The sequence below is a fragment of the Erythrolamprus reginae genome, unplaced genomic scaffold (genome assembly GCF_031021105.1).
Source record: "Erythrolamprus reginae isolate rEryReg1 unplaced genomic scaffold, rEryReg1.hap1 H_53, whole genome shotgun sequence".
In the NCBI taxonomy this organism is placed as follows: Eukaryota; Metazoa; Chordata; class Lepidosauria; order Squamata; family Dipsadidae; genus Erythrolamprus; species Erythrolamprus reginae.
Window position 1 is genome coordinate 130,732 of NW_027248510.1, and position 22,319 is coordinate 153,050.

The 22,319-nt window shown below is 43.9% G+C and overlaps 2 pseudogenes; both read left to right on the forward strand.

The window, feature by feature from the left end:
• The first annotated feature begins 354 nt into the window (after window positions 1-354).
• Window positions 355-22,319, forward strand: part of LOC139155770 (zinc finger protein 850-like) — a 28,730-nt pseudogene continuing 6,765 nt past the window's right edge.
• Window positions 13,048-15,072, forward strand: LOC139155764 (zinc finger protein 180-like; annotated as a pseudogene).

Here is a 22,319-nt window from a genome sequence, read left to right on the forward strand (position 1 = left end):
TCCCCAAACCCCAAAAATTTTAACCTTAAATTACAGTCGACCTCACCCCTTTCCTAAGAGGTCTGTAAGGGGCGTCCATAAATGCACCTACCATCCCTGTCCTACTGTAGTATTGTCCAAATTTATCTATACCTATTTTGGTTTTGTTTATATTTATACCTGTTATCATGTATACGTTTTGACAAATAAATAAAATAAAAATATGTCCTTTAAATAATAAATTTAGGGGAAAATATCCCGCCCCCTTGCAAACGCCTTGGGTAGAGAGGGGACAAGAGTGTTTTTCTTCTGCTATCAGATGGCAATTAGATAGGCCATATCGGTGCCAGAAACGTGCCTAACCCAGGAGTTAAAACCATCGAGTACCGAATTACTAGAAGAGATCGGAAGAGAGAAGAAACGCGGAGGAACTTCCTCTTCCGGAAGACTCATTGGAGGATGGTGGGGTGCAGAGCGGATCGAAGCATCAGCTGGAAGGTGAGTTGAGGGAAGGGGGGGGGGGGAGAGTCCGGGAGCAAGTCGGGCTGTTTGGTTCCCTCCACGGCCTGGAAGCAGAGAAGCAACCGGGCTGAAGCGTGTCAGATGCTGGTGCTGCAGGTTCCTCCCCTGCCAAATTTAATCCCACTGGTGCTGCACTCTGTGAAACACGTGGCTGCAATTTTCTGCTGGTGGAAGATTGAAAAATTCTCAAGTTAAGGTTGATTCTCTGGGAATGGCTTCCCTCCAGAGGTTGTGGGTGCTCCATCACTGGGGGTGGTGGGAGAGTTGGAAGGAACCTTGCGGGTCTTCTATTCCGACGCCCTACACAAGCAGGAGACCCAATACCATTTCAGGCAATCGGTTAATTGTTCTCAGTGTCGGGAAAATTCTCCTTAGTTGTAGGCTGCTTTTCTCCTGGGTTAGTTTCCATCCGCTGCTTCTTGTCTTGCCTTCTGGTGCATTGCAAAATAAGTTGACCCCCTTCTTCTTGACCCCTCAAGTGTTGGAAGATGGCTGCCATGTCATACCTAGTCCTTCCTTTCACTGGACTAGACATACCCAATTCCTGCAACTCTTCTTTATATCTTTTAGCCTCCAGCCCCCTAATCATCCCCACTTCTCTTCTCTGCTCTCTTTATAGAGACTCTACTACACTTTTTTTTAACATTGTGGTATTCAAAAAACGTTGCAGTAATCCTAAAGGTGATCTTTCTAAAGCATTATAAATTAATACTAATACTTCACATGATCTTAAATCTAGCCCTCTCTTAAGGCAGTTTTTGCTTTTGTGGCCCCTGCAATCACACTGTTTGCTCTTTTTAGGGGATTGTTCACTACGATAGGACTCCAAGATCCATCTCACAGTTACTGCTATTGAACCAGATTGTATCTATTCTGTACCTTGCCATTTGGTTTTTCTTCGCTAAGTGTACAACCTACTTTTTCTCTCTTTAATTTCATTTTGTTGGATAGGGCCCAGTGTTCAAATCTATAGATAGTCAAGTCCAAAGTCCACAAGGAAAGTCTGAATTTTACAAAATGGTATCAGAAGAGGCAGTTAAAAAGAGATACTTACCTTGGAAGAATTAATTAAAATAAAGACCACAAAAAAAATTACCGCATTTTTCGCTCTATAAGACGCACCTGCTGATAAGACGCACCTAGATGTTAGAGGAGGAAAATAGAACAAAAATATTTTGAGCCAAAAAGTAGCTACCACACATGAGCAAGTTCTTGCATCCATAATTCTATCCTTTCTATGTCTTCCTCCCTCTTTCCTCCCTCCCACTTTCCTTTCTATCTCTCCCTCCCTCTTTTCTTTCTATCTTTCCCTCCCTCTTTCCTTTCTATCTCTCCCTCCCTCTTTCCTTTCTATCTCTCCCTCCCTCTTTCCTCCCTCCCTTTTTCCTTTCTATCTCTCCCTCCCTCTTTCCTTTCTATCTTTCTTTCCCCCTGCCTTTCTCCAAGCCCTTCCTTTTCCCTCTCCCTAACTACCCCTTCTCCCTCCTTTCTATCTCTCCCTCCCCCTTTCTCTCTCCCTTCCTTCATCTTTCATTCCCTCTCTCTCCATCCCTCTTCCTTTCTCTCTTCCTTCCTCCCTCTTTTTTGTTCTTTCTCTCTCCCTCCTTCCCTCCCTCTATGTCTTTCCCTCCCCCTTCTTCCCCCCTCTCTTTCTCTTTCTCTTGCTTTCTTTCCCTGTCTTTCTCTCTTGCTTACTTTCTTGCTTTCTTTCTCATTCTTTCTCCCCTCTTTTCTTTCTCTCTCTCTTTCTCTCTCGTTCACCACGCCGGCAACAGAGAGAAAAAGAGAGAGAGAGAGAGGGAGAGAGAGTGGAGGGCGCCGTTGTCTTCGCCTCTTCCCGACAGCTCTGCAGCGAAGAGGAAACAGTCGCGCACCGCCTCCCGGGAGCCCGGCCGACTTTTGGAGCTGTTTTGTTTTCGGCCGGGCGGAGGCGGCGCGCGGAGGCAAAGACACGGTGCCCGGCCACGCTCCGCCTCCCGGGAGCCCAGCCGATTTTTGGAGCCGTTTTGTTTTCAGCTGGGCTCCCGGGAGGCGGAGCGTGGCCGGGTACCGTGTCTTCGCCTCCGCGCGCTGCCTCCGCCCGGCCGAAAACAAAACGGCTCCAAAAGTTGGCCGGGCTCCCGGGAGGTGGTGCGCGACTGTTTCCTCTTCGCTGCAGAGCCACACGGAGGCGAAGACACGGTGCCCGGCCACGCTCCGCCTCCCGGGAGCCCAGCTGAAAACAAAACGGCTCCAAAAATCGGCTGGGCTCCCGGGAGGCGGAGCATGGCCGGGCACTGTTGGCCTGTAATTTTTGTGCATTTTAGCTATAAAATTTTATACTATAAAAGTATGGGCTCAGTCCTAATTTGTTGACGGATGAGGTCAACCCACTGACTGCTATCGCCGCCTCTCTGGAGAATGAGTTAAAACAAAATTTTAAAATGTTAGAACATTGGAAGGGAGATATGAATGGGGAGAAGAAATTAAAAACTATGGGCATCTAGAAATGATAGAACTAAACAAAAATGATGAGTAAATATACCAATTGAGGGGAGGGAAAAATATGGCCTAAAATCAAAGGCACAAGAAATAATGACTATTTCTGGAAGTTAAGTCATTGCGATTAATTAGGAAGGAAATTGAAAATTAGAGGTGGTAGGCCCAGGCGACAAAAATAGGAGGATGGAGGCAGCATTAGAGCAATAGTAGATACAGTGTTCCCTCGATTTTTGTGGGTTCAAACTTCGCGAATAGCCTATACCACGGTTTTTCAAAAAATATTAATTAAAAAATACTTCACGGTTTTTTTCCTATACCACGGTTTTTCCCACCCAATGATGTCATATGTTATCGCCAAACTAATAATTTTTGCAAATAAATAATAAAAAAATTATTATTGTTAATAAATAATTACGTTTATAAATATCAGGATCATTAAGTGTCTTATTCAAAGGTGAGTACCAGCAATAATGGTGAGTAAATGGTTGTTAAGGGAATGGGAAATGGTAATTTAGGGGTTTAAAGTGTTATGGGAAGGCTTGTGATACTGTCCATAGCCAAAAATGGTGTATTTACTTCCGCATCTCTACTTCGCGGAAATTCGACTTTCGCGGGTGGTCTCGGAACGCATCCCCCGCGGAAATCGAGGGAACACTGTATATCTGGAAGAATATATTTAAAATGTAAATAAAGATAAAGGGAAAGGTATAAGTTTAAGAAATAACTCCAACGCTGAATTTCTTTAATTATTCAATTTTTATGCCGCCCCTCTCTTTCAGACTCAGGGTGGCTTATAGCACTTTTTAACAGAGCCAGCATATTTCCCCCACAATCCGGGTCCTCATTTTACCCACCTCGGAAGGATGGAAGGCTGAGTCAACCTTGAGCCAGTGATGAGATTTGAACCGCTGACCTTCAGATCTACAGTCAGCTTCAGTGGCCTGCAGTACAGCACTCTACCTGCTGCGCCACCCCGGCTCTTCTAGTCTGGTATCCATAAAATGGATTATGGTTAGATGTACTCAGGGAAGGGTGAGAGGGAGACAGAAAAAGTAAAAAGGGAGAGAAAGAGGAGGGAAGTAGGAGAGAGGGAGAAAGAAGGTAGCTAGGGAAGAGAGGGAGATAGAAGGAGGCAGGTAGTACAAAATATTGAAGCAAAGCATACTGGAGATAAAAGTATAAAAAGAGAAAACCAAGGATATATGTTCATGATATTTTGGATAGAAATATATAACTATGGATTTCTCGATAATATGGTATATGTATGTATGTTTTGTGTAGGTTTGGTGAAAAAATAAATATTTTAAAAAATAAACGAGGAATCATACATATCTTTGACCTCAAAGAATATAAGTGCTGGGAAAGCTCCATGGATGCACCTTTGAGGGGAAATGCAGAAACAGCAAACCACAGCTGCTTATGCACAAAAAGGTCCACACAGGAGAAAAGTCTTAAAAATGCTCCCAATGTGGTAAATCCTTTAGTGAGCATGGCAACATGGTGAAACATCAGCGGAATCACATGATGTAACAATGTCCAGATTGTGTGAAAGTTTCATTGGAAGCTCCCACCTCATGAGACCACAGAGGACTCACATACGGGAGAGGGGGATTTGAACGAGAAAAATCTTTTTGAAAGTTTTGATTGTGGAAAAAATTTCAGGGAGCATTTCAGCCTGGTAAAACACCAGAGGACTCACAGTAAAGAAACCCTTTGAAACATTTTAGCTGGTATTCCAGTCTGGTGAAACACCAAAAGACTCACACACAATAACAGAGTTGGAAGCGACCTTGGAGGTCTTCTAGTCCAAACCCCTGCCTATGAAGGAAACCCTACACCACTTTTGAAAAATGGTTGTCCAACATCCTCTTAAAAACCTCCTGTGTTTTTCTAGTGGTGCATCTACAACTCCTGAAAGTAAGGTGTTCCATTGGTTATGTGTTCTCACTGTTAGGAAGTTTATGCAGACATGAAGTTGTAAGTTGCTTCTCTCCTTGGTAAGTTCCATCCACTGCTTCTTGTCTTACTCACTGTTGCTTTGGAAACTTAGCTGACACCCTCTTCTTTATGAAACTCCTCCAATATTGGAATACTTTTCAAGTTTGTTTTTTAATATAATAATAATAATAATAATAATAATAATAATAATAATAATAATAATTTATTAGATTTGTATGCCATCCCTTTCTGGAGACTCGGAGCGGCTCACAACAATCACAACAATATACAAATCCAATATTTAAAAGAAACAAAACATTTAAGAAACTCATCATTAAGAACCATTCAATACAATCATACCATTTATAAAACTCTATATGTTTAGGGGTATCTCAGTAATCCCCATGCCTGGCGACAAAGGTGGGTCTTAAGTAAGTTGCGAAAGGCAAGGAGAGTGGGGGCCGTTCTGCTCTCCGGGGGGAGGTGATTCCAGAGGGCCGGGGCCACCACAGAGAAGGCTCTTCTGGGTCCCGCCAGACGACATTGTTTCATCGACGGGACCCGGAGAAGGCCAACTCTGTGGGACCTAACCGGTCGCTGGGATTCGTGCGGCAGAACACGGTCCTGGAGATATTCTGGTCCGATGCCATGAAGGGCTTTATAGGTCATAAACAACACTTTGAATTGTGACTGGAAACTGATCGGCAACCAATGCAGACTGTGGAGTGTTGGTGTAACATGGGCATACCTGGGGAAGTCCATGATTGCTCTCGCAGCTGCATTCTGCACGATCTGAAGTTTCCAAACACTCTTCAGAGGTAGCCCCATGTAGTCGAACCTCAAGGTGATGAGGGCATAAGTTACTGTGAGTAGTGAGTCCCGGTCCAGATTGTCCCACCACGAGACGGGCTATGTGTGTTTTTCGACTGGTCTCTTTAGGGGGGAAAAGCTTGAAAATACAGAAACTCTGGTCGCGAGGGTAAGCCATTAACAACTTCTCACATTGAGAAGAGTTTCTATACCGTACAAGGTTTTTTTCTGTAAAGAGACCATCCGAGAGACAAACAGAGCTGCTAAACTCCAGTACAGGTAAGACTCCCCTCTCACGCCCAACCCCAACCTTCCGCACCCTGCTCCACCTCACCTGCCCTGCCACCCCCCAATTGCGTCCCACCATGAGACGGGCCCTGTCTTATCTTCGGGGAAGCACGGTATCTACCATTATATATTTGCAGCAGTTCAAGATGTATTTGATGATAGTCCTTTGCATTGCTAAGAATGCTTGATTGACCTAATTAAACAACTGGATTTGAATGGATATTTGAACATGGATCTCGATAGTCTTCTATGAAACATAAATAATGTAAGTGATTAGCGTTGGGTCATTTTTTATTTTTTCATTGTAATATATACTTTTTTAATTTTTTCAAATGATTTCTAATTATTTTATAAACAAAGTTCTTCTTTTCTTTACAGACAAAGAGGAAGGCAATAAGAGCACTTGGGACAATTGTAAATCACACGCAACATTGAAAAGGGAAGAAAATCAAGCAAAAAAAATCAAAATATTTTCCATTTCTTTTGGAAAACCATACAATTCTCCTCTTCCAGAAGCTGTTAGGCAAGAGAGAGAAAATCAAGAAAGATTTGCAGCTCAAATAAGCAGGTTATGCAGAACTCAAGGATACGTTACATCGTTTTTCCTCCATCAGCAAAAAAGGGAAATATCTGGAAGTTAGTTGAAATGAAAAGGTCAATAATAAAGCCACGTAGAGCAGACAGGAATGCAGGCCTCTCCCTCTGAGGAAGAAAATGGCTTGAATGAAAGCACCACTAAACAAGGCATTGTCCATATTTTTGATTAACTCAGCTTTGGAAAACAAGATATTGCAAATCACAGCTGTTTATACATTGAGGAGCTAGACAGGAGAAGAGCCATGCACACTATCTCAGTGTAGCAAAAATTGGTCAGAACAGTTCCTTTGTGATTCTTGGAACAAACTACACAAAAGGGAAGCCACAAAAGAACCCCCAATATATTAAGTCTTTAATGAACATGGCAACATGGTGGTACGCCAGAAGACACACATGAGCGTGGAAACATATGACTGTGCAGATTGTGTGAACATTTCATTAGAAATTCTCAGGTCATGAGACACTAAAGGATGCAGACACAGCAATAACACAATTTGAATATCCTTTCTGTGAGGAAAATTTCAAAGAGAGAATTCCAGTCTAGTGAAGCACCCAAGGCTTACAAAAAAGAGAAAACATTTGAATGTGATGACTGTGTAAAATAACACAGTCACAATTTCAGTCATGAAACACCAGAGGAGTCACACAGGAGAGAAACTGTTTGAATGCCCTGAATGTGGGAAAACTTTTAGTCGCAGTTCCAACCTGGTGCAACACCAGAGGACTCATTCAGGAGAGAAACCCTTTGAATGTCCTGACTGTGGGAAAAGTTTTAATCAGAGTTCCCACCTGGTGACACACCAGAGGACGCACACAGGAGAGAAACCATTTGAATGTCCTGACTGTGGGAAAACGTTTAGTGAGAACTCCAAACTGGTGCAACACCAGAGGATTCACACAGGAGAGAAACCCTTTGAATGTCCTGACTGTGGGAAAACTTTTAGTCGCAGTTCCAACCTGGTGCAACACCAGAGGACTCATTCAGGAGAGAAACCCTTTGAATGTCCTGACTGTGGGAAAAGTTTTAATCAGAGTTCCCACCTGGTGACACACCAGAGGACGCACACAGGAGAGAAACCCTTTGAATGTCCTGACTGTGGGAAACGTTTTAGTGATAATTCCAGCCTGGTGAGACACCAGAGGACTCACACAGGAGAGAAACTCTTTGAATGTCCTGACTGTGGGAAAAGTTTTAGTGATAATTCCAGCCTGGTGAGACACCAGAGGATTCACACAGTAGAGAAACCCTTTGAATGTCCTGATTGTGGGAAAAGTTTTTTTCAGAGTTCTGGACTGGTGAGACACCAGAGGATTCAGACAGGAGAGAAACCCTTTGAATGTCCTGACTGTGAACAAAGTTTTAGTAAGAATTCCAACCTGGTGCAACACCAGAGGACTCACACAGGAGAGAAACCCTTTGAATGCCCTGACTGTGGGAAAGGTTTTAGTGATAATTCCAACCTGGTGAAACACCAGAGGACTCACACAGGAGAGAAACCTTTTGAATGCCCTGACTGTGGGAAAGGTTTTAGTCAGAGTTCCCACTTGGTGCAACACCAGAGGACTCACACGGGAGAGAAACCCTTTGAATGTCCTTACTGTGGGAAAAGTTTTAGTCAGAGTTCCGGACTGGTGCGACACGAGAGGACTCACACAGGAGAGAAACCCTTTGAATGTCCTGACTGTGGGAAAGATTTTAGTCATAATTCCAGTCTGGTGAAACACCAAAGGATTCACACAGGAGAGAAACCGTTTGAATGTCCTGAGTGTGGGAAAAGTTTTAGTCAGTGTTGGAGCCTGGTGGAACACCAGAGGATTCACACAGGAGAGAAACCATTTGAATGTCCTTTTTGTGGGAAAGGTTTTAGTTATAATTCCAGCCTGGTGAGACACCAGCAGACTCACACCATTGAGAAATCTTTGAAATGTTAATTCTACGGTCATTACTTCAAGCATAAATCATCCCTTATTGTACACAAGGAAATTCACATGAGGCAACATTTCAAGTGTTTAGGGAAGTTTTGAATTTCATTTATTAACTCCCATTGAAAATGTAGGTGGGAAATTGATAGATAGATAGTGAATTAATGTCACACGAATTTTTCGAGGAATTTATGGTAGAAGAAAGATCTGAATTAGAAAGTAAAAGCCAAGAACAACCCTTAATAGACTTAGAAAGCGGAAATGAAGGAACTTCCAAAGATAAAGAACAGGAACAAGAAGGAGTTCTCACTAGTGCGCAGAAAGAAAACAGAATAAACAGAAGACAACTAAGTGGGAATGGAAAGTACGGTGAAGCTACTTTCAATCAATGTAAATAGTTTGAGTTCACATACCAAACAAAAATGAATATTTAACAAACTACAAGAACAAATCTTGAATATTATTTGTTTACAAGTTGTACACATTCCACAACAAAATGAAAAACAACTAGAAAATAATAAGCTAGAAAGAGTATTTACAGCCTTATCACACAACAAAAATAGAGTTTGCGATATATGTGAAAAAAGGACTAGATGCCCCAAAAATTTATGCTGATAAAAAAGGAAGAATTTGAATAATCTCAGTCCCAATTTTTAATATACAAATTACACTAGTAGTTATGTATGCGCCAAACAAAAATCAAAAAGCTTTTAAAAAAAAATTACATCAGAAATTGGTAGAACTGGAAGTTGAGCATATTTGTGTAATTGGGGATTTTAATGGTATAATTGATGCTGTTAAAGACTACAAAAGTGTAAATAGAAATTTATACAAAAAAAAGGAAAGGAAAGCATTCCACCAAATATGTGAAGAATTAAGCATGGGAGATTGTTGGAGAATGAGAAATAAAGATAAGAGAGAATATACATTTTACTCCAGAGTTGGTCTAGAATAGACTTGGTTTGGGCTAATTGTAAAGTAGAAAATTTAATAAATTCCATTAAAATAGATATTAACAAATGGGCAAAATGTAAAAGTCTTTTGGAAAGGTGAAAGTAGAAAAAAATAAAAGATGGATGCTGAATTTGCAATTATTGAAAGATCAAGAATATATAGATTGGATTTTAAAAGAAATGGAGTTATTTCTTAAAGAAAATAATTATCAAGAAACTTCTCTGCAGAATCTATGGGACACAGCTAAGGCATACCAGAGAGGGTTAACAATAGCCTATACCTTCAGAAAAAAATAAAGAAAAAAGACAATGTAAAAATGAATTAATATGTAAACTGAAAAATTTAGAAAAAGAATCTCAGGATGATACAAGACAACAAATTGAGCTAATTAAACATAAATTAGAATTATTGGATCAGGAAAAGGTAGTAAGGAAATTAAGAGCTGCAAAACAAGATCAATTTCAAAACGCAAACAGACCAGGTAGATCAGTGTTTCCCAACCTTTTTTGAGTCGCGGCACATTATTCACATTTTCAAAATCCTGGGGAACATTGAGGAGGGGGGGGCGCAAAAAAGTTTGGACAAAAAATCTCTCTCCCTTTCGCTCTATTTCTCTCTCTCTTTCTCTCCCTCCCTCTTTCTCTCTCCATCCCTTTCTTTCTCCCTTCCTCTCTCTTTTGCTCTTTCTCACTCCCTCCTTCCCCCCTCTTGCTGTCTTTCTTTCTTTCCTTTCTCTCTCTCATTCTGTCTCTTGCTATCTCTTTCTTTCTCCCTTCCTCTCTCTTTTGCTCTTTCTCTCTCCCTCCTTCCCCCCTCTTGCTGTCTCTTTCTTTCTCTTTCTCTAACTCTCTCATTCTGTCTCTCTTGCTATCTCTTTCTCCTTTCCTCTCTCTTTGGCTCTCTTTCTCTCTCCCTCCTTCCCTCCTTCGACTGACAACAAGTCAGTCGAGGTGACTGGGGCCCGTACTTGTCTATCTTTCTGGGAAGAGTTTGATCTGGTGACACCTGATGAAGTGGACAAGGCCATTGGAGCTGTGAGTTCTGCCACCTGTTTACTGGATCCGTGTCCCTCCTTACTGGTCTTGGCCAGCAGGGAGGTGACACGGAACTGGGTTCAAGAGATCGTTAATGCTTCTTTGGGGAGGGGGTCCTTTCCGGCTCCCTACAAGGAGGCACTTTTGCGCCCCCTCATCAAGAAGCCTTCCCTGGACACAGCCATTCTTAACAACTATCATCCAATCTCCAATCTTCCCTTCATGGGGAAGGTTGTTGAGAAGGTGATTGCGCTCCAGCTCCAACGGTCCTTGGAAGAAGCCGATTATCTAGGCCCTCAGCAGTCAGGATTCAGGCTTGGTTACAGCACAGAAACTGCTTTGGTTGCGTTGATGGATGATCTCTGGTGGGCCCGGGACAGGTTTATCCTCTGTCCTGGTGCTTCTCAACCTCTCAGCGGCTTTGATACCATCGACCATGGTATCCTTCTGCATCGGCTGGAGGGGTTGGGAGTGGGAGGCACTGTTCTCCAGTGGTTCTCCTCCTACCTCTCTGATCGATCGCAATCAGTGCTAGTGGGGCGTCAGAGGTCGACCTCTAGGCCTCTCCCTTGTGGAGTGCCTCAGGGGTCAGTCCTCTCCCCCCTGCTATTTAATATCTACATGAAACCGCTGGGTGAGATCATCCAACGGCATTGGGTGAGGTAACATCAGTATGCGGATGATACCCAGTTGTACATCTCCACCCCATGTCCAGTCAACGAGGGAGTGGATGTGATGTGCCTGGAGGCTGTTGGGGTCTGGATGGATGTCAACAGACTCAAAGTCAACCCTGATAAGATGGAGTGGCTGTGGGTTTTGCCTCCCAAGGACAATTCCATCTGTCCATCCATTACCCTGGGGAGGGAATCATTGACCCCCTCAGAGAAGGTTCGCAACTTGGGCGTCCTCCTTGATCCACAGCTCCCATTAGAGAAACATCTTTCAGCTGTGGTGAAGGGGGTGTTTACCCAGGTTTGCCTGGTGCACCAGTTGTGGCCCTATTTGGACTGGGAGTTACTGCTCACAGTCACTCATGCGTTCGTCACCTCGAGGTTCGACTACTGCAATGGTTTCTACATGGGGCTTCCTTTGAAAAGTGTTCTGAAACTTCAGATCGTGCAGAATGCGGCTGCGAGATCTATCGTGAGGCTTCCAAGATTTGCCCACGTTTCGCCAACACTCCGCAGCCTGCACTGGTTGCCGATCAGTTTCTGGTCACAATTCAAAGTGTTTGTAATGACCTATAAAGCCCTACATGGCATCAGACCAGAATACCTCTGGGACTGCCTTCTGCCGCACGAATTCCAGCGGCCAATCAAGTCCCACAGTGTTGGCCTTTTCCGGGTTCTATCGACTAAGCAATGCTGTTTGGCGGGACCCAGGGGAAGAGCCTTCTCTGTGGCGGCCCCGACCCTTTGGAACCAGCTCCCCCCAGAGATCAGAATTGCCCCCACCCTCCTTGCCTTTCGTAAGCTCCTTAAAACCCACCTCTGTCATCGAGCATGTGGGAATTGAGATATTCCCCTCCCCCAGGCCTATACAATTTATGCATAGCATGTTTGTGTGGATGTCTTGCTTTTTAATAAGGGTTTTTTAGTTACTTTAATATTAGATTTGTCATATATTGTTTATTGTTGTTGTGAGCCGCCCCGAGTCTATGGAGAGGGGTGGCATACAAATCTAACAAATAAATAAATAAATAAAATATTGTTTTTAGATGCTGAAAAAGCCTTTGATAATTTAAATTGGGAGTTTTAAAAAAATTAATAAAAGGTATGGAATAAAAGGTATGGAATAAAAGGTATGAGTCTTCGGAGAGGGGCGGCATACAAATCTAAGTAATAAATAAAATAAATAAATCCAATTTTGAAAATAGGATAAACAATATATACTCTAAACAAAAGGCAAGGATCTTAGTTAATGGAGATTTCACGGATACATTTGATATTAGGAAGGGAGTGAGACAAGGGTGCCTGCTCTCCCCTTTCCTTTTTATATTGTCAATTGAAATTTTATTAAATCAAATTAGGATGAATCCTCAAATACAAGGAACCAAGGTCAAAAAACAAGTTTATAAAATACAGGCATTCGCAGACGAATTAGTCTTCTTTTTAGAAGATCCAGTTAATTCAATGATACATTTATTAAAAGAATTGGAATCATATGGAAGGTTAGTTGGTCTTAAAATAAATAGGAATAAAACCAAGATACTAACTAAAAACTGCAACCAAGACCAAACCATAACATTAATGGAGAGAACTGTATTTCAAATAGAAAAAAAAAAAGTATTTAGGAATTTGGCTCTCATCTAGATATTCGTCTTTAAAAGAATTAAATTTTATTAAACTTTTATATAGAACCAAAGAAGACTTAGAAAAATGGTCCATATAAAATCTATCTTTAATGGGAAGGATTAGCACTATAAAATCTAATATACTTCTGAAATGGTTGTACCTCTTTCAAACGGCAGCAGTCTAATTGGATAAAAAAAAAATTCAAACGTAAACAGAATAATGTTTAAATTTATTTGGCATAACAAAAAACAAGAATAAGTATAAAAGCACTGCAGGATTCGAAACTGAAAGGAGAATTTGGTCTTCCGAACTTAGAATTATATTATCAGGTGACAATATTACTGTGGATTAAAGAATGGATTAAATTGGGCAACAATAGAATTTTAGCAATGGAGGGACATAATATTAGTGAGGGATGGCACGCACACCAGGAGAGAAACCCTTTGAATGTCTTGACTGTGGGAAAGGTTTTAGTCAGAATTCCAAACTGGTGCGACACCAGAGGACTCACATAGGAGAGAAACCCTTTGAATGTCTTGACTGTGGGAAAAGTTTTAGTCAGACTTCCAATCTGGTGCAACACCAGAGGACTCACAAAGGAGAGAAACTGTTTGAATGTCCTGACTGTGGGAAAAGATTTGGTCAGAGGTCTGGACTAGTGAAACACCAGAGGACTCATACAGGAGAGTAACCCTTTGAATGTTCTGACTGTGGAAAAAGATTTAGTTGCACTTCCAGTCTGGTGCAACACCAGAGGACTCACACAGGAGAGAAACCCTTTGAATGTTCTGATTGTGGGAAAAGATTTAGTCAGAGTTCCCAACTGATGAGACACCAGAGGACTCACAAAGGACAGAAACCGTTTGAATGTCCTGACTGTGGGAAACGTTTTAGTCAGAGTTCCCACCTGGTAGAACACCAGAGGACCCATACTGGAGAGAAACCCTTTGAATGTTCTGACTGTGGAAAAAGATTTAGTTGCAGTTCCCAATTGGTTCAACACCGGAGGACTCACACAGGTGAGAAACACTTTGAATGTCCTGACTTTGGGAAAAGTTTTAGTGATAATTCTATCCTGGTGCAACACCAGAGGAATCACACAGGAGAGAAACCATTTGAATGTCCTGATTGTGGGGAAAGTTTTAGTTGCAGTTCCCATCTTGTGCAACACTAAAGGACTCACACAGGAGAGAAACCCTTCGAATGGGAAAAGTTTTAGTCAAAATTCCAGCCTGGTGAAACATCAGAGGACTCACAAGGAGTGAAACCGTCTGAATGTCCTGACTATGGGAAAAGTTTTAGTCAAATTCCCACCTGATGAAACACCAGAAGACTCACACATGAGAGAATCCATTTGAATGTCCTTTTTGTGGGAAAGTTTTAGTTATAATTCCAGCCTGGTGAGACACCAACAGACTCACACAATTGAGAAATCTTTGAAATGTCCAATCTGTGGATATTACTTCAAGCATAAATCATCCCTTTTTGCACACAAGGAAATTCACATGAGGCAACATTTCAAAAGTTTAGAGAAGTCTTGATTTTCATTGATGAACTCCCATTGAAAATGTAGGTGAATAATTGATTCTTGGAATTTTGGCCTGGTTTAGTTTATTCAAAGTTCAATTCCAGAGCTATGGGTGGAAACTAAACAAGGATAGAAGTAACTTTGAACTAAGAAATTTCCTGACAGTTAGAACAATTAATCAGTGGAAAAGATTGCTTCCAGAAGTTGTGAACGTTCCAACACTGGAAGTTTTTAAGCAGATGTTGGATAATCATTTGTCTGAAATAGTGTAGGGTTTCCTGCCTAACCTGCTTAGGTTGGTCTAAAACAGTGGTCCCCAACCTTTTTTCCACCAGGGACCAGTTTCAGCAAGACAATTTTTCTATGGCCCAGTGGGGGCGGAAAGGGGTGTGGTTTTGGGCGGGATTAAGCTTGAGGGTATAGCTTATCATTTCATTGTCTCTCTTCCCTCCCCCCCTTTTTAATTTTGCGGGGGAACCGAGGTGACAGAGGGAGGAAGTGTAGGAAGGAGCGGTTTCCTGTCTCTTTCCCCTCACGTTCACTCAGGACCACCGTTTGCCTTTCAGCAGATTCAGAGGACACCCCCCTGCCACCGCCCGCTCCGGCTGGGATTCCAGCAAGGAATCCCAGAGGAGGGGGAGGTGCCTCCATGGACACAGTCACCTTCCTTTGTGATCGCTGCCTGCTTGGAGTGCCCACCACCATATCCGGTAATTTTCTTGCAGCAAGGAATCCTTCCAAAAGAAAATTACCGGAGCTGGTGGTTGGGGTTTCATGGTCACACGCACACCACTGGCTTCGCTCCTACCCAGGACCCCGTGAATAGGGTGGGGGAGCCTACCCTGTTTCCCCGATAGTAAGACACCCCCGATTGTAAGACGTATCGGGGGTTTCAGGGGGGTCGGCTAATATAAGCCATACCCCGAAAGTAAGACATATGTCTTACTTTCGGGGAAACACGGGGGTATTGACGGGGGGGAGCCTGATGACGTCGCTTCCAAGCTCCCCGCGCGCCCCTCGCCTTCGCCTCGCCGCGGTGCCACCGCCTCTTCCCCGGCTTGGCAAAGCAAAGGACGGTGCTGGTCCGAAGCGAGCCGAGCGGGCGGCGGCTTGCAGCGAAGGCGCTCATCCCAGCAACCGAGTCCTGCCGAGGCTCGGCTGCAAGCGGCCAGCGAGGCCGACCGGCTCCAAGGCGAGCGGCCAGAGCTGCGCCCTCCTTCGCCCGCCTCCTTTCCGGCAGGCAGGTGGGGCTGCCCAACTGCGCAGAGTGGCTCCTCCCCTCCAGACACACGCTTCCCCGACACGCGTCTGTGGCTCCACGCGTGCACGCTGCTTGGAGCCCTGAGGTTGAACTTGGAAAAGGGCTCACGAGGCTCCTGTCCCACGGCTGCCCTTCTGGACTCTGGGGAGATGCCTTCGGGAACGCGACCCTTTCAATTTTTTTCCAATGTAAGACATACCCCGAAAGTAAGACGTAGTGGGGCTTTTGGGGGTAAAAAGAAAGTAAGACACTGTCTTACTTTCGGGGAAACACGGTAGCAAAAAAAGAGCTGCACAATGCCACAGCCTTTCCGTTTGAGCTGCAGGCAGAGCAAGGGCTTTGCGAGGGCTTCGCAAGGAGGAAATAGACCACTTTCGACAAGAGAAGAAAGACAGGAAAGGAAGAAAGCAAGCAAGCAAGTAAAGGTTTTCTCAGCCCGAGGGAAACGGCGGTCCTGAGTGAACGCGAGGGGAAAGAGACAGGAAACAGCTTGGCACTCGCCGGGTCCACAGCAGCTGCTGACTCCGCAGACCGGTGCAACATGCCTTGCGGCCCTGTACTGGTCCGCGGACCGGCGGTTGGGGACCCCTGGTCTAAAAGATCTCCAAGGACATTCCAACTCTCCTGTTGTTGTTTTTATTGTTATTGTTGCTGTGGTTATTTTTAGCCTGGTTGTCAGTTAGCCATTTAGTTTGATGGGTATTCCCTTTTGCTTTTTGTTTTTTACAAATCCTTTTGGAAACATTTCTTCTACCGTATATAGGCTATCACTCCTTCTTTCCTAGACCCCATTTTCTAAACCCTGCTGCATACTGTTCCTCTCTCTGGAGACTTCCTTGCAGGTCAATATACAGAGGAACATGGCATTTAGTGGATATAAAACTTCCTCCCTGAGGTATACTGGTTGCTCTTGGATGCAGACCACAGGAGTGAAGTTGGCTCCCTTAGAGTGTGTGGCCTAATGGTGCTACCATATAATAAATCCTTGGGTGCCATAGGAAACCGGTCTTGGGATGTAGAGAGGTTTTTATTTCCACTGAGAGTCACCCTTAATAAAGATGACTGTGTCATTCTTCAAACCAGACTTGAAATTTTGGGCTCAGAAAAATTAGAGGTACGTCGCCTTCGATCTGATGTAAATGTAGTTCATAAAATCATCTGCCAAAATATTTTACCTGTCAATGAATATGTCAGCTTCAAGTGCAACAACACACAAGCACACAATAGATTGAAACTCAATAACACCTTGAAACTCAATAACACCTTCAATGGAAACGCCTCGAAACTCGACTGCAGAAAATACACCTTTAACACCAGAGTGATCAATGCCGAGAATGTATTACTTTACTCTGTGGTTTCTTCCCCAAACCCCAAAAAGTTTAACCTTAGACTATAGCCGACCTCGCCCCTTTCCTAAGAGGTCTGTAAGGGGCATTCATAAATGCACCACTGTGCCTACCATCCCTGTCCTACTGTAGTATTGTCCAAATTTACCTATACCTATTTTGCTTTTGTTTATATTTATACCTGTTATCATGTACATGTTTTGACAAATAAAATAAAAATATGTCCTTTAAACAATAAATTTAGGGGGAAATATTACACACACCTTCCGCTGTTGGGGGTGTGTGCGTTTTTGTATGTTGGTCTTGTAGATATTATTATTATTTATTAGATTTGTATGCCGCCCCTCTCCGAAGACTCGGGGCGGCTCACAACAATAAAGACAGTACAAATCCAATAATTAAAAACAGTTTAAAACCCCTTAATATAAAAACAATCATACTTCTCATACAAACTGTAATAACTCTCAATAAAAGTTGAATCAAAAGCAAGTTTATTGTTCTGACAGGAACAAGGTAGATTAACTCAGTCAATTAGCAATTGTGTATTGAGAGCGCAATACAGTGACAGTTCTCAGTATTTATACAAACTAGCCCCAGCAACAGGCAGCTTTTACATTGATACAATTTTAGCGCCTAAAAGAGGCTAACCAATCAACATACAATAAACAAATCTGAACTTTTGACTTTTACTCTGTAACTGGGTAGGTAACTGGGCAGCATATCTAACACAAACCACACATAAAACGGAAATGGCCCAGGGGAATCAATTTCCCGATGCCTGACCACAGAGGTGGGTTTTAAGAAGTTTACGAAAGGCAAGGAGGATGGGGGCAATCCTAATCTCTGGGGGAAGTGGATTCCAGAGGGTCAGGGCCGCCACAAAGAAGTTTGTTTAGTCGTCGGGACCCAGAGAAGGCCAACTCAGTGGGACCTAAGCGGTCGCTGGGATTCGTGCGGCAGAAGGCAGTCCCAGAGATATGTATGTTTTGTATTTTGTACATTGGGTTGTTTTAATTCAATAAAAATCATTTAAAAAATAAAATAAATGTAGGGCTCAGCACATATCTAACTCTATGATATCACACAGTACCTGAATTTAAACATGCCTGGGATAAACATATATCCATAGTATAAGGGCAGACTAGATGGGGTCTTTTTCTGCCGTCAATCTTCTATGTTTCTGTTTAACAATGATATTATTATTATTATCATCATCATTATTTATTGTCTTTATATGCCGCTCACTCCAAAAGGACTGTGAGTGGCTAACAATTGGAATAAATGCAACAAAAATAAAAAAAGTTAAAATCTAAAAATAAAAATCAATAATAACAATAATATAAAAAACATACATACTTACATTCAAGCCTAATTCCAGGCCTGCCGGAAAAGCCAGGTTTTAACAGCTTTCCGGGAGAACAGAAGGATGGAGATAATGCGGATCTCTAGAGGCAGTTGGTTCCAAAGGGTCAGAACCACCACAGAGAAGGCTCTTCCCCGAGGTCCCGCCAGCCGACATTGTTTGTCAGATGGGACCTGGAGATGGCCAACTCTGGGCCCTTACTGGCCACAGCCATTAAATTTAGGAGAAAATATCCCCCCCCCTTTTTTTTTCTATGTTGGTCTTGTAGATATGTATGTTTTGTACTTTGTGCATTGATTGAAACTCTAGAAAAAATGCAGAGAAGAGCAACAAAAATGATTGGTCCTGGAGGCTAAAACATATGAAGAACAATTGCAGGAAATGGGTATGTCTAGTTTAATGAAAAGAAGGACCAGAGGTGACATGATAGCAGTGTTCCAATATCTCAGGAGTTGCCACAAAGAAAAAGGAGTCAAGATATTCTCCAAAGCACCTGAGGGTAGAACAAGAAGCAGTGAGTGGAAACTAAACAAGAAGAGAAGTAACTTAGAACTAAGAAATTTCCTGACAGCTTGCCACCCGAAGTTGAGAATGTTCCAACACTGGAAGTTTTTAAGCAGATGTTGGATAACCATTTGTGTGAAGTAGTGTAGGGTTTCCTGCCTAAGTAGGCGGTTGGAGTAGAAGACCTCCAAGGTCCCTTCCAACTCTGCTGTTGTTGTTATATTGTTTGCTGCTGTTGTAGTAATAATAATAATAACAACAATAATAATAATTATTATTATTATTATTATTATTAGCCTGGTTGACAGTTAGCCATATAGTTTGATAAGCTATTCTCTTTTTATTCTCTTTTGCTTTTTGTTTTTTATAAATCCTTTTGCAAACATTTCTTCTACCATATAGAGTATAGGCTATCACTCCCTCTTTCCTAGACCCCTTTTTCTAAACCCTGCTGCATACTGTTCCTCTTTCTGGAGATTTCTTTGCAGGTCAATTCACAGAGGAACATGGCATTTAGCACTTAGCAGGTATAAAATTTCTACCTTCAGGTATACAGTGATCCCCCGGGTATCGCGATCCCGATAATTGCGAACGGGCTAAATCGCGATTTTTCAACCCGGAAGTCAAAACACCATCTACGCATGCGCGCCCTTTTTTTATGGCCACGCATGCGTAGATGGCACCGGGCAGATCAGCTGCTGGGCGGCTTCCCTGGGTCTTCCCCCTCTTGCTGGCGGGAGGGCGAGCGGCGGGCATCAGCGAGGAGTTTCCCCACCGCCCATGCAAACTCCTCGCTGCCGCTCGCCCGCCCTTCGCCCGCCCACGCCGTTTGCTCGCGCCACTTCCCAGCTGAGTCCTGAAGCGAATTGGCTTCAGGACTCAGCTGGGAAGCGGCGCGAGCGAGCGGCGCGAGCGAACGGCTTGTCCGCTGCCTGCCTGCCCGCGGGCCCGCGGCTCGCCCGCCCTTCGCCCGCCCACGCCGTTCGCTCGCGCCGCTTCCCAGCTGAGTCCTGAAGCGAGCGGCGTGGGCGGGCAAAAGGCGGGCGAGCGGCAGCGAGGAGTTTGCGTGGGCGGTGGGGAAACCCCAGCGCCGCTTCCCAGCTGAGTCCCCTTCCCAGGAACCCCAATCTTCGGCTCCTCGCTAGCACTGCGGAAGTAAGAACACCATCTGCGCATGCGCAGATGGTGTTTTTACTTCCGCAGCGCTACTTCGCGAAAAACCGATCATTGCGAGGGGTCCTGGAACGGAACCCTCGCAATGATCGGGGGATCACTGTACTATATTGGATGAAGACCATAGGAATGAATTTGGATCCCTTAGAGCAGAGGTCCCCAACCGCCGGTCCGCGGACCAGGACCGGGCCGTTGGGGGTTTTCAGCCGGTCCGCGGCGGCGCTGCCCTCCCGGCAGAGAACATTATGCAGGACGGGGTGGGGCGTCGGGCGGTGACGCAGCCCTCCACACTTCTCCACAGGGCGGGGAGAATCAGGAGGCTCCTTTGGCGGCTGGGGGCTGCCTGGCTTTGTGATTTTGGCTGGGGGGTGAGTTAGGAAGGTCCTACTTCTCCCCCCCCAGCCAAAAATTCAAAGCCTATCTGCTGGATATGGGCGATGAGTGGGACAGAGCGGCGCGGAAGCCTCTTGCAGCAGCTGCCACAGCCACCGGCTTCGGCGCCGTTCGTCCCGCCCATCGCCCGTATCCAGCAGAAGCTGCTGCCCGAGTGCTCTTGGCCGGCGGGATTCAAAGTGCTGGGGTGGGGGTGTCCTGACAGCCCCCCCACCCCAGTGCTTCGCCTTCCGCTGGGACTCGGGAGGAATGTGGTGTTAGAGCGTCTTTTGTGCTCCTCCGAGGACCGAAGCAGCCACTGGAAGGTGAGTTGAGGGCAGGTGGGGGGAGAGTCCGGGAGCAAGTCGGGCTGTTTGGTTCCCTCCAAGGCCTGGAAGCAGAGAAGCAACCGGGCTGAAGCGCGTCAGCTGCTGGTGCTGCAGGTTCCTCCTCCGCCCAAATTTAATCCCACTGGTGCTGTACTCTGTGATACTGGTGGCTGCAATTTTCTGCTGGTGGGAAGATTGAAAAAGTCTCTCAAGTTAAGGTTGATTCTCTGGGAATGGCTTCCCTCCAGAGGTTGTGAGTTTCTCCATCACTGGGGGTTGTGAGAGAGTTGGGAGGGACTTTGCGGGTCTTCTATTCCGATCCCTGCGCAAGCAGGAGACCCAATACCATTTCAGGCAATCGGTTAACTGTTCTCAGGGTCAAGAAAATTCTCCTTAGTTGTTGGCTGGTTCTCTCCTGGGTTAGTTTCCAACCACTGCTTCTTGTCTTGCCTTCTGGTGCATTGCAAAATAAGTTGACCCTCTTTTTCTTGATCCCTCAAGTGTTGGAAAATGGCTGTCCTGTCATACCTAGTCCTTCCTTTCACTGGACTAGACAAACCCAATTCCTGCAACTCTTTTTTATATCTTTTAGCCTCCAGCCCCCTAATCATCCCTACTTCTCTTCTCTGCGATCTCTATAGAGTCTCTACTACACTTTTTTTAATGTGGCAATCAAAACTTGTCACAGTAATCCAAGTGTGATCTTACTAAAGCATTATAAATCGATATGAACACTTCTCATGATCCTAAGTGTAGCCCTTTGTTAAGACAGCCTAGGATTGCATTAGCTTTTGTGGCTACTGCAATCACACAGTTGACTCTTTTTAGGGGATTGTTCACTAATAATAATAATAATAATAATAATAATAATAATTATTATTATTATTATTATTATTTATTAGATTTGTATGCCACCCCTCTCTGAAGGGTAGGACTTCAAGATCCATCTGATAGTTACTGCTATTGAGCCAGGTTATAAAAACTGATTGTGAGCAATCTTATACTGCAACAAAATTATTGGATTTCAGAAAAACGAATGTTAATGAAATGGGGGAATATTTAAATATTTTATTATTACTATTTATTAGATTTGTATGCCGTCCCTCTCCGCAGACTCGAGGCGACATACAAATAATGAATTAAGAGGGTGGGATATAATGGTAGAAGCGAGTGCCCAGTGGACTGTATTAAAAAAGGCCATCTTAAAAGCCACTGGACCGTATGTAAGGCAAATAACTAAAGGTAAAAGGAAGAAGAAACCACTTTAATGAAAAAAACTCTTCTGGAAGTATAGCTGACAGTTGTATAAAATGAGACAGAAGGAGGTGAAACAGGTAATATATGCCGTTAAAGCCTGAAAAGAGGAAGAAATTGCCAAATCTGTAAAGAAGGGGGATAAAACCTTCTTTAGATATATAAGGAGAAAAACTGCAGCATCACAAAGTTTGTACATACATTGATGTGAATAAGGAGGTCGCTGACCATTTGAATAGCTACTTCTGCTCAGTTTTCTCACAAGACAGCTTACAATATACAGTAATACCTCGACTTACGAATTTAATTGGTGTCGGGAGGAGGCTCGTAAGGTGAAAAGTTCGTATCATGAAACATTGTTTCCCATAG